Source organism: Nuphar pumila, chromosome 6, assembly GCF_984573655.1.
Source record: "Nuphar pumila chromosome 6, dmNupPumi1.hap1.1, whole genome shotgun sequence".
NCBI lineage: Eukaryota > Viridiplantae > Streptophyta > Magnoliopsida > Nymphaeales > Nymphaeaceae > Nuphar > Nuphar pumila.
In genome coordinates this window covers 117,872,677-117,886,938 of record NC_143254.1, presented here as the reverse complement: position 1 = coordinate 117,886,938, position 14,262 = coordinate 117,872,677, and positions in this window count along the sequence as shown.

Below are 14,262 nucleotides of genomic sequence, written 5' to 3'. Positions count from 1 at the left end.
GAATCACAAGGTCAACCTTGTGATCTACTTTCACAATATTCAAGGCAAAAACAATCACAGCTGGCTATCACAATCACAACTTTTACTTTTTTATGTTCCACTAACCTTGAGAAAGTAAGGTGATTGTGATTTACAGTCACAGGATCCAAGAATCACAGGGCATTGCAAACATGCCCTTAAAGTTGCACTATCTCTCAGGCCTATTTGTTGCTTGATGTCTCTAAGCATCTGCTGCATGCATGTGTATGTGCATGTGCATGTGCGCACATGCGTGCACTATGTGTTTGTGTGAGTGTGAGAGAGAAAGAGAGAGTGTGTTGCAATCTATGATAGTGAGGTGCATTATGAAAGCTTTGATTAATTAACTGGAAAAGCAAAGGTGATGAACTTGGGCGACCCATTCATAATTGAGGTTATTATGGTTTATCTGCGTCCCCACTTTGCCTGCCACGTCTTAGATACTTGAGCACGTTGTTTAGAAGAACATTCAATGAAGGGGAGGACCCCCAAATAAAATGATCTCTCACTTATATTTGTCCTTGGACCATGCCTTTATGCGCTTAAAGCATCAATACCACATCGCCCACAGACCATATCTGTGTGCATCTCAAATATCAAGCCGTACTTCTACATCCTCCTTTGCCAAAGTAACCTGAAAATGCTTGATCCCATTACTTATTTTATTGGTCAACGAATCATGTCAAAAAACCTTTTTTAACGCCACTGAAACTTAATGATGGTGTGCCCTTTGGTCTCCATATTATATGCCCTCTATGACCATGGACAATGCTTTTCAATGCTAAAATACTATCACATTGATCCAGACATGTCAAAATGTAGTAGTCATTGTGGCATGTTGTGTTCTTAATAAATTGTTTTATGTTCAGCAAAACGATGTTAAAGTGAAGCGTGTGCTACTGCACATGAGGTATGCTTCATGATTCACAATCTTGCCTTCCCTAGCACCTTATGCATGTATTTGCATATGACCTTAGTCGAGCCTGGTGTCTTTATGTAGTTTCATGTGTAAGGAAAAAAGTCTGTATTTAAAGCTCTGTTTGGGAACTGCCCGTCGGAAGTTGCCAAAGTGGAGATAGGGAATCCCCAACGTCTGACCCATTTGAGATAGATGGAGTTGTAGGAAATGATGGAATTGGAACAGTATTTGCCAACGCCAGTTACTCATGTCACCTCTGTGTTGTGGCTAAACCGCCACTAATCTGATTGCTCAAATTGATTCCAACACCACCTAACTCATGGAAGCATCCGAAAACACATGTACACAAAAGCAATATGAGATAAAGAAATAAGAAAGCACAAACCACAATCCCAAGATTTACGTGGTTCACTTACAAGGGGCTGCATCCATGGGCAAAGTTGACAAGTAAGACTTCACTATAAATAAAGATAGCACAAGGGGAATACAAGAGTAGGGATCAATAACCTTACCTCCTCAATCCGATGAACACCGACACCCCACAACCAACGACTCCACCAAAAGCCTCTACAACATTTTCTCACCTCTGTATACGCAATCCAGTTAGATTCTAGTGGCAAACAGCCCCAAGAACACCTTTGGGTTTTAGAGTATGGATCTAAGAAACTTTTTGAAGCAAAACCCCCTTTATTCTCAACTTTTACAATTTGAAAAAGTTACTCGCCTTACCTTTTCTCCCTTTTGTTAATAAAGCTTAAATAACTAAAAAAAATACTTTTAACCCTAATATTGAAGAAATGGGTGATTGATATCACCTAACCCAACAAGCTGTCATCTGAATGAAGTGGTAGTTATCAACTACCATGCCAATTACTACACCGGTAGAGCTTCCAATTGCTTTGGTGACCTTAATTGCGAGATATATCTCTCAGCCTGAAAATTGCATCCCAAACAAGCATGGAAGTGGAAGCCAGTTATCCCCAGCTAACTCTACCGGTTCTCTCAAATAAGCATTTGAATTTGTGAGAACTATGAACTATATGGGGATTTCATATTTGCATTCTTAACGTCCTCCGTCAGGCAGTTCCAAACAGAACCTGAGTTTAGGGTCTTTCAACAGCTCTTGGCATTCCTTCTAAAAGGAGGCATCCGACAAAAATCTACGAACCATGTTGCAAGTGCTAATGAAGGTATCGAATCATTGATTAGAAATCAACTTAGTTTCATACACAAAAAGTGGCCATATTGTCCTTGCATAATGGCGTGCTTTTCGAACTACCTACCAATTTGATTAAATCTCTTGCATATCCAAAACCACAGCTTCTCAACTTTTTAAGACATTTTTGTCATTCGCGAACATGATGAGATTTTTATGATGTATAGGTTTGCAAATATATGTTACGAATGTCCTTGACTTTCACACTTTGATGAGACCTCCTCAAATACAGTATGACCTTCACAAATATAGTACAACCTTCACAAAGAAAACCTACAAAACTCTTTTAACTAAGTACTTCTCGAGGAAGTTTGCAAATGTTGTGAATCTCCTCACTCATTTGCGAACGTCCTCGTGACATTCATAAAATGATTCACGAACTTTCTTTGTATATGTGGATCTTGTGACCTCATTTATGGACTTTCTGAACATTAGTACATTGGATATGACATTCACAAATTTTTTCAATACTTAAATGTGAATCTTCTCAAGTTTTTGCGAATTTCGATGACCATTAAATGCAACACTTCATTTTTTAAAAAGTGATGGTTCACATTTTAGGTTTTTGTATGGTCCCCTACTCGTCTTGCCTCATTGTGTTTCCCCTGGCAAGATTTTTCAGCAAAATTCTCTACCGATATTGCATGCTCTCCGTCCCGCGATGACACTTCATCAGTGATTCTTTGAGCACCTAAAGCATCATTAACGTCGATATATTTTGGTAAGCACAACCTAATGGTTGAATAAGTTATTTTTTAATTTTTTTGCATGAATAAGTTATTTTAACTTAACATTGGCATAATCAATTATTTTATTCAAGAATTGCATGAGTTATCTTTGCTTGTTCAATAACCTATTTTGATTTTTGTTTGTTTAATTCATTTTCATATGAGTCTCTGTTTCTCGCTTTGTTTCTTTAATTTGATATGCCTTCATTTTCATGTTGTTGTTTATCTGATGTGGTCATGAGATTTACGCTACAGAAAATATATTCTGCATTGTTTGTCCTTGATCATTAACTTTGTTGAATATAGTTTTTTGTAAAAAGTGACTGATAGATTCTGAACATCTTCATGCTTATGAGCCTGTACTTTTCATAGAACTCCTTACAAGAAAATTTACATAAGAGTTTCTGAAAGTTGGCAACATGTTCTTGGTCATATCCTATTTTACATAATTGAATCCACATTGAACCAATCAATGCCCTTGATCATTAAATTGTTTTTTATCCCTATTGTTTCATGATCATTTAGATGTTATATATATTGCCATTAACACAGATCTCATGTTTAGATGACTGTATTATATTTAAAAAAATGAAACATAAAAGTATAAAAGTGAACTTTTTGTCTCCATTTTAATGGATACCTATTATATGTTTCATCATACTTGTGAGCTTTCATCTTCTTCTGATATTTTCATCTTGCGAACAAAAGAGAAAAAATAAACTAAAAAGTCATATTCATGTAATGCATATGATTAGGCATTTGCAATATTTGATGTTATTTTTAATATAAAGTGCTTATGCCTACTTTTGTTAGTTGCTATGAAAATACTTTTTCAATCATAAGTTTGTTCATTTTGTTTTTGTAAGAAATTCTTCATTTATTGATTATAAAATGATGATTGAAGAGATTGTCATGGTGGCAACAATACCTACATCAATACCTTATGGAATAGAGCAAACAGAGGAACACAAAAATTACCCACTGGTTGAGTAGAGAGAAGGCTTTACACATGGATAGAGAGGGAACTTGTTCCATGGCCAAATTTATGGGTGTCTGACATATGACATAATAAATGCAACATGAGTATGATGATGCCCATAAATTTGTGTTCAAATAAGAAGCAACCAATACCTTCGGTGGCAACAAAAGAAAATGTTGAGAAGATTGTAGCCAAAATCATGTTTCACATCTCGAAAGCATTTAGGGAGGAAGATTCATGTATGCAGTCAGTGGTGAAGCTATTGCTAAATGCAAGACTAGAGGAAGCACGAGATGTGGCCACCCGCGGTGGTAGTGGTGAGATATAGAGGAAGAGTCTGGACACCGTGAGGGTGGGAAGGGTAAAGGAGGTACTTCAACAAGAGAAAGATGCCATGGCTCAGGTGTAGAAGATTTTGGAGGAGATAGAAGGTGAAGATGTAAAATTCATGAATTTGTTATGAGTTCTTAAAAAAAAAGGGTTTGGATCCAGGTTGGATCTGACTGGACCCAACTCGGATCCAAATTGGATATTGACATACCAGTCGACATCCCCCCCTCCCCTCGTTACTCTATTTAAATCCCCCATGGGGATTTCTTTTTAACGAAGCCTGACTCCCTCCTGTCTCACTCTCCCGCTCTTTATGCTCTCTCTCTCTCTCTACGCTCTTCCTCCCATCTCTCTCTCTCCTCAAATCTGTCTCCCTTTCTCTATGCTTTCATCTCCTCGTCAATATTCTCTCTCTCTGGATGGTACCGAGTCCGCTCAATCCATCTTTTTTAATACCGAGTTTGCTAGGTCAAACTGAGTTTGGCTCAATCAAACCTAGTCAACTCGGTTCCCTGCCGAACCAAACCGACTTTTTATGCCTCATTCCGCCCAGCTCGAACTGGGTTCGGGTTTGACCCTTGTGATGCAATTGTCGCCTTGTCCGCTAATATAAGATTTTAACATCATACTTTATGCAACACGATAAATTTTTTTTTAGCACTCCACATCGGCACAACAGAAGAGACACGCTTACCAAGGCATGAGCCTTTAAGAACCTGCACTCAGAATCGTCAAATATTAAGACCATCTCTAAGGTAGGGAAATATGCATATGAGAATAATGTCAAAATACTTCTAATTTATTCGTATTATATTTATGTTATAATATGCATAGAAGTTGTGGTACCATGTGAAGCTTTTAACCTTCATAAGTGCTAAGCGGCTAGTCATTGATTCCTGATTCATGTATCGGGACAGTCTTTTCATAACCATCAAGAATAGGTATGTGGACATGGGGTACCCCTGTGTGATACCCTTATTGCTAGGTAACAACTCACTTGCTTCACCATTAATAACTACTGCAAACTGGGAAGTTTTCATACATTGCGTAATGATTTCGACCCATTTATGGTTAAACACAATTTTTTTCAAACATGTTTTTCAAGAAGTTTCGGTCTATCCTGTCATATACTTTCACCAAATCAGTTTTAAACAATACACATTTATATTTTCCTACTGCCATGAAATCTATCATCTCATGAGCTAGGAGAATGCTGTCTTGAATCGATCTCCCTTTCAGAAAGGTCATCTAATTCTTGCTTATAATTCTTTCAAGAGCCCTTCGCATTCAAACTTGCACAAACTGATCGGTCTATACTGGCTAAGTCTACTAATTCTTTTCACTTTCGAGATAAGAACAATGTTAGTATGATTGATGCGGTTAAGCATTCTGCCAGTTTTGAAAAAATTAGTCATCTCCGTGCACACATCGCTCCCCACAATGTCCCATTACTTATGGAAGAATACACCTGAGAACCCCATCTGAACCCAGAGCACTTTCATGATTCAACTCAAAGACCACTTTCTGAACCTCCAATTCTCCCACTCTTCTTATCAAAGTTTCACCACTTAAAAAATCATATTTTTACATTGAAAAAACATGATTCAAAATTTGTCTCTTAATAAATAAACCATGTTGAACACATTTATGTAGTTAGATTGAGCTGATACAACTTGCACCCATGATTTCTAGCTGAATAGTTTTGTACCTTCACCATGACCAAATATAAACCCATATTGCAAGTATAAGCACGTTGCCCTCTTCTTTACATGCACCGCGTAAGGCCTACTCAAAATAAAGTGCACTTGCATAGGCCTATTTATTCCTTTTATTCTGGACTAAAGGTTGCTTGTGCTTCTTATTGCATAAGTTTGGTTTATATGATAAATATATAAAAGGAGAAGGAAAGGTATTCATGTCAACAAGTTATTTCCTGTGTAACCTTTTTCTTTTCTTTTTTCCCATTATGAGAAGTTAATATTTCAAGATATGAAAATTTTTATTTGTTTTTCTTTTATTATTGTTGGATGAAAAATATTTCACACCCTAAAATGGCCCATGTCCCTATATAAATGTTGCCTATATCTTAAACCTCTTCAACCAAATGGTTCTTACCTTATCCATCTAATCATGTAGCAGAGCCTGTCCATATGGTGGGCAGATTAATGTACTTGTGCAAGCTAAACAAAGAGGCTTTCCTGCTTCTTAACATTCATGTGCCACATGATCCTCCATCTAATGAACTCTTGAAGGACATGAAGAATGCATATTTCACAACTCAAAGGCCCTTGGACACTTGGACTGTGTGTGTCTGTGTGCACGAGCGGGCTCACACGGTCATAGGGATGTAAACAGCTTGGACTCGGGTTGGATGGTAGCCAATACTAGACTAATCAAATGTTTCCGAAACAGATTCAGATTTGGATTCGGACTCGGATTCGGATGGTGAAAAACCCATAATAACTCTGTTTTTTACATGTAATGGGATTCAGATATCCATCAAATCCACATATCCATCAGATTCAATAGCAGAAACCAAAACCATATTCACATCTGATTATAATCAGATGTGGCTTCAGCTTACCAAATCTGACTAAACTAAGCTGGATTCGGTTGGATATCAAATAAAAACTGATTCATTGACATCCCTACTCAAGGATGCCACACTCTCTAATAAATAAAAAAAGTGAATACTTTCAGGAACCAAATCAATGTGGTTGTCATGGTTTATTTTGTAAGAAATGTTCTTGGGATTTAACCAAAATTGATTTTTTTGCCAAGTTCTGATGCAATCTGGATAATTAATCTTTAAGTTGCTTTAAAAACTTGTCTACACATCAAGCATGCTATCCACAAAAAAGAAGAGACTAAGCATCATTAATTAGATTTGATTTGTATCCAAACAATCATATTAGTAAAGTTCATGTACTTTTTTTTTTAAAGGCAAGTTGGGGTTAGGCAGACCCCTATCAGATATACAACTATGACCATTGGGTTTTGAACCTGCAACGTCCCAACACAAGGTGACGTGCACTAGCTGCTCCCACCAGAGCCCCGTTGGTAGTAAAGTTCATGTACTTGTTAGACTACATTAAGGATGTTGGTGATAACCACACGTGGGAGCGTGCTCACCTACACACGCACACAAGTTAATCTAACTTTTAACCCCGTGTTAAAATTAGTAGTATTCAACTGATTGCAATGACCAAACAACCTTACTTCTTTAGAATATGTAATTACTTTTTTAGGGTCAAAGCAATCACTTTCACTTTCAAAAGTTATAAAAGTATCCTTGGTTAAACTTATGTTCCTCAAAAAACCAAAAAAAAATTCACTATTAAAAGTAGCTATATAATTCCAAGAAATGCCATTGCTTTTAAGGCTGCTCTAATCTTTGAATCAATTGAATGCCGTTAACATCAAATATCACTTTCTCTCTCTACATCAAATCTCTCTCTCTCTCTCTTGCAGTCAGTCTAAAATAGTTTCAAGGTCTTTTTTATCTACACATTTTGGTACAGATTTCGAAAAAAAAAAGATAAAAATGTTTTTCTAATACAAATTGGAAACATCTACAAGATTTTTAGTTAGATTGTAGTAGTCAATTACAGGGCACAAGAGCTTGAATACATCCAAAACGAGTACCATTGCATGGTTTAATTAGATTGGTGCGGTTATTCTTCCACCAAGTAACAAACAAGTAAGCGATAATGTCTCAATGTGCATAGATAATAAAATACTCAATAAGAGTGATTTCAACCAACTTAAGTAACTACAATAATATGATTAACTGACATATAAGATATTATCAAGTAGAAGTTGGAGAAAGGGTTGCTGATGGCGGTCTTAAACGATTAGTTGTCTTGTTTCTTAAGTGGGTCAATAGGTGAAAAGATCAGGTGCAATATGATTGCACAAATAATTGTGCATTAAGCACCTGATCACCCTCCATCTTGGGGGCAGGCCTGTCAGTTGTGGAGCCCAAGGCTTGATGGAAGGCCCATGTGATTGCACCCGATCCGGACTCGTTAATAGGAACCCTCTGTGTTTACATCTTTTAAACTATTATGCTCTATTATAGTGATAGAGCAACAGAAACTGTGCCCTTTTATGCAGTAACTGAAGCACGTTGCTGGTCTATTTCATATGGATTCTGAGTCCCTTGATGTGTCTTCCTGAAGATTCCTTGGTACCTGGTACTCCTGTCTTTTAGAATTATTAGGGAATCAAATGCTAATCTGCTACAATAGGTACATCAGGTACTAAATCCACCAGTACCTGACATTGCTTTGTGTCAAGGGATTTAAATTTCGAGGTAACTTTTGCCGGCTAAAAATATTAATAATGCAGTGCAAATATATTCTGTCGATATTTAATGAAAAAAAAAACTCTGATTCAGGTGGTGGGACCTAGGAGAGAATGATGACTTGCGGCGTGGCCCACCCACCTCGAAGGTGTTAAGCTCCACTGCTTGCACCCCCTCACCCACTGTAATAACCTCAAATTTTGTAAATTATTTATTTAAATTTATTTGAAAACAACGAGTATTTTTCTAAATTTGGGCCTCGGATCCGTTACCGGATCCATAAAAGAACGTGTAAATAACCCACCATGGGGTATTAAAACTATACTTATAATAGTTAAATAAATAATTAATAGTAGAAAAAAAAAGGAAAAAAGAAAAGAAAAAAACTGAGTATTTAATGTTGGATCCGTGTTTGGATCCAACATATGGATCTAAGATCCATAAAATGGTCTTTATATCCATATCTATAATAATAATAATAATAATATATATAAATAAAATTTAATTTTTTTTTATTATCCGAGGATCCACAGTTGGATCCATTCGGATCCAACTGATGGATACATGCAGTTGGGGGTCGGGTTACGGGCCTCGGGTCCGGACCCGAGCCGCACCCCTGTAAGTTTTTAAAAGGCAAGGGGCAACCCGATAAGGGTTGCCCGATAAACCCTAACAAAACAGGAAAGAGGGGGGGGGGGGGGGGGGGGGTTACACAGGCGTAACCGAAACCCCACCCATCTCGGCAAGAAGGGGGGGTTCGGCGATAAATGGGAGGTGGAAGAGGGGGGTCTCACCCTCTCCCCTCATCTCCCTTCCCTCATCTCTCTCTCCCTTGATCTCTCTCTCCCTCTATCGCTCTCTCTGTCGAGTTGGGTGAGAGGAGGTCGCCGGCGAGCTGCGCCAGCCCACGTCCACCATTGCCGACCTCCAGCGATCTCCCCGTCACGGCAGCAACAAGAAGCAGCCCAGCTGACCGTGCCTCCAACCTCCGACCGCCGGAAAGATCGCCGGAAAACCAGCGAACAAGGTACGGGTTTTTCTTTGGGTTAAGTGAGGAAATCGAACATGGATTCGATTCCATGAAGTATTTTAGGGTGGAAGCATGTGGGTAGGTAAATTCGAGCATTTATTCTAGGATCCATGGATGAAATCCATGTGTATTCATGTTTTTTTTTTATTATTGCGGAATAATACTCGTGTAATGGTGTTTTTACATTAAAACAGAAGGTTGATCCACTTTCTTATGTATGTGCAGTCTAGTAGTTCTGATCCTTATGAAAAAAAAAAACCATATTAGGGATTCTTAATGCTTGTAAATATAGAAATAAAGCCAAAAATATAGGCGAACGTAAGGTAGGAACTTTATAAACCTGAGTATGTTTGAGTTATGCGAGCATACCTGCTGTTCTGCAAATTTCTTTTTGATTTTGGGATGCTGTCAGCAATAATAGAAAAAAAAAAGAGTCGATAAATTTTTAGGAATAGGGTCCAGGTATTAAGTCGACTGGGCTGTGTCCTAGACCCAGCCACTGGGTCGTCTGGGTGAGTCTGGCTGTGTGCTAGACCCAGTTTTGACTGGGCCACTTGTTCGATCCTTTTTAGATACATGTGGTGTGTTTCCTGAATTCCAGATTTCCTTAACTGTGTGTTTTTCAATGCATGTCAAGAATGTAATTTTCTGTGTAGGTCGTTTCTACTCCAAACAGAATTCTATTACCTAGAACTGTGTTAACATTAATTTGAGAAAGCATATATAGGAATACCAAATACTTGAAAAACTCACTGTATACAAACTTAAACTTGTTTCACATGTATTTATTTTTCGAAAATATCTAAAACTGAAAGTTTGTTTATGACTGCACAAGATGAATTATAAACATATTATAAGGTGAATAAAGGGCTTATCACTTGTACGATTATCTTTACATGCTTGTTATTTGAGAAAATTTGTTTTCATAATTCTTTTATCTTATTTGTGAAAGGAAATACAAACGTTTTCACTTGTAAACTAATTTAAGGCATAAAGGGATCTTTTGAGTGTTGTGCTTGGTGAAATTAAATGCCAAATACCTACTTTAGTTATTGTACCATTTTTCCTAGATTTCTCATACAAATTGTTTGTATAGACCATATCAATGTTATTAGAAATTCTGTACTAAAGTTTGTTTTGCTGCATACGTTATTGTGGTTAAGCATGATCTGATCATAGTGTAAAAAACTGGAAATTTCCTCTTGTTTTATTGTCTGGTAAGACCAGCTAGTGCATTGTTACCTTGGGTAGGGACATGGATCGGAATTTCTTTTTTTTTCATGTGATGAATATAGATTCATACTGGTTACACATTTCACAGGAATTTTGATGTGGATAATGTACGGGATTATGTGGATCAAATCTTAAGATTTGTATACACTAAATATGTTGTCATATGTTGTTGAAAGTTCAGTTTAGTGCACTAAATTCCCAGATTTTTCGTGTTATGAATGCTTCGGATAGGTGCACGTTAGAATGGGAATTCGCCTTGAATAACTATGTGTGATCAAATTTCAAATGTAATGTTACACATCTTGTGGGCATGTGCAAATGTTGAATTTTTATTGCTATGCTTATGTGTATTGGCATAAGTACTTGTATATTTTAATTAGAACAATTCATGAATGAACTCTTGCATTTGACATGAGTATGTGCATGTCATGAAAACATGCATTTAATGTGGGGGTGTGAATTTATGCTTATGCTTATGAAATTATTGATTCATGCACAACTTGCACACATGAATGCGCATTGGAAAGCATTGAAAAGAATGCATAGTGGCATGTGATTGAGGATTAATGCTTATGAATACTGTGATGATCAAATTGGATCATCAGGGGCTGGGTGAGCCTCGAGAACTAGTTGTTCTCTGTTTTAATTATTTTGATGCATTTCAACAAATCAAATGTGATATTTGTTGTTTTACCACCCTATTCTATGTTGTCATGGGCGGTGGTCCCGTGAAAAGCTTAGCATGCTGATGTGCAAGCTTATGTTATTAATTCTGCATGTAAATTTGCAAACGTAAAAGAAATGAATTAATAACTAGATAAAAGAAAATAAAGAACAGTGTAATTCACTTTCTCCTTGATGTCCCTGCTTTAGTGTGGGAATCTTGGATGTTGCGGTTAGGGGAAACCATGAGGATACAAAAACTCCGTGTGCGTTTTGTTGCCCCTGAACCCGATATTGAGGTTCTTCTCCTGACCACGGTTTTAGGGAGAATCCGCCACTTTACCCGGGAGTGGTGTGTTAGTCACAGCTGTGAGTTTGTTTTGGTATACCAAGAAAGTGGCGCCAGTGGATGCTGTTTTCCCTGGTGTCCCCGACTTTGGATGCTGTTTTCCAAGGTTCCGATTGATGGTGTTGTTTCCTGATATCGGTCGTGGGCTAAGTCTGGAACCCGGTAAATAAAATACAAATTTGGTGTGAAGTTATACCCGTTTGGTGTATCCGCGGGCAATGATAAATTAAAAAGAGGAACTTAAGGATTGTGTGCATTTAATAGGACATGCATATGGAAAGAGGAAAACTTAAATGGAAGATAATAAATGGTTCATGCATTGCACATAAATCATGCATATTCTTGCCATGCATTAGTTCATTCATGTTTACCTGTTCACTTGGTTGTTTATGTTGATCATTGTATGATGCTGAGCTCTTTTGCATTTAATTGTCTTATTGATTAAGTTGTGATCAATGTTACATATTTCGTGTTCCCTCCTGTTAACTGTTTAATTATGCATGAATGGTTAATTGACTTAGGAATTGAGTATAATTGTATTCCTCAAAATATTACATGGATCTTATTTATGCTCTTTTTCTTATTTGATTCATTAGGAAAACCTGTACGCAGAATTCTTCGGATTTCTGACCCTCTTATTTTATTGGTTTTTCCCAGGCACAGGTGAATCAGTGAAGTCGACTCGCTTCTGAGGGATACGAGGGTCACATTTGTTTCAGACGACATCACTTACGGACAGAGTGACTCTACTGTTATTTTCTTTTAATTCTTCTGATTTCCTGCAATTTGATATTTCATTTTTGACATGGAACATATTACTCTTATTGATTCATTAATAAAAGAATTCAGTGGATTGGTTATGATTGATAAATGTAAGTTTCTTTGTGGTGTGTGGTTATCCAACTGAAATTGGAACTGTAGGGACCCCAGGTCTCTGGGAAGTTTTCCGCGACTCTTAGAAAAAAAAAAATATTCCGCATTTTTCAAAGGTAGGAGTTGGGGTCGTTACACCCACGCCAGTTATTATTCAACGTACCTCTGGGGTATACATCCTTCAATTTGCATGCCTTAAGCCGACCCACCTATTCAGGTATACAGAGGGCTCCACTCATCTGGTAGGACCGACTTGTGAATGTCACAAAGTTGATGGGATGTCGCAAGTTTGAAACCCACAGGTGGCCTCCCTTGCCACAAGGTTGCAGCTGAGTGTACTTCCTTAATGAACAGGGGAGGCTCAAGGGTTTTACCAATAGGAGACCAGCCAATGTGGGGTTTGTGATTTTTTTTTTTGTGGGGGGGGGGGGTGTTCTCTCTCACCTAGTCAGGTATACAGAGCCATTTCTATCGGTATCAACTTCATCTCATATAAAAAGTTCAAGAGTTAAAATCATTCAATGTGTGGAATTCATCTTCTTGGAGTTGGGGATCTGATCTCTCTCTCATATTTTTCTATTCTGGCATTTGGTTTTATAATTTTTAAAACTTCTGTGATCCCTACACTCAACAAAGATGAGTGAGAACATTCATTAACTAAATATTCTCATTGTTTTTTTCCCTATTTAGATAAAACTTTGCTAAATTAAATCTTGCCAAAATGAAAATTCTACCTATTGTAATTGTAGATAAAGCAAAGGGGGAAGATTGACTCTCCTTGGGTTGTTTTGTAATTATGGTGGGCCCTTCACTTTCATTGCATCGATTTGGATTACGTGATGACATTTGTAATTCATGGTCTAATCAGACAACTTGCTTTGAACATAGGGCTTGTCCAAAGTCAAATTAAAAAAAAGTGAGTGGGAAAGCCTTAGAGAAGTTATGTAGGGGCATTCTTTATTTCTAAATAGAGATATTCTTTTGCATAGACTAGGCATATGTGTGTTCCAAAGCCCTCTCTCTTGGTAGTTTTTATCCTCCTGCAAATTGTTATCTCCCTCCCTTTTAGGGGCTACCGATTTGGGTTGGACGATGAAGGAATGGGTATGGGGGCAGAGGCAAGCATATTTAATTAGTAGGGATGCAAATGGTTCAGATCCGGAACAACTAAATGCATGGGGATTCGGATCAGAATAGGATCCGAAACAGCTAAAATTTGAAAAACCCTATCTCGGATCCGACCTATTTGCATAACATTTAGGCACACAGAACAAATTGGCATGGATAAGGAAAATAGATAAAACTAGCTGCTTGAACCATGAGTGATAGAAAACAAACCACAAAAATAATTCTGTTTAATTCATCCTTCCGAATCATATATCTTTACCACCACAGCTAGCAAAAATTATGTATAAGTCCATCTCAACATTTGTCAAGATGTGCTGGGTGTCCATCTCGAGAAATGTTGAGATGGATGGTCAGCAGAAGTGAAGCTGCATTCTAGGCATGCATCTATGCTGCTTAAAAAAATGACCTCTTCATACCACCGTGAGGGTTGCCCCGCATGGCCTGCAGAGTGATGGTGAGGGTGCTGAGCTGATGACACTGGATCAAACCC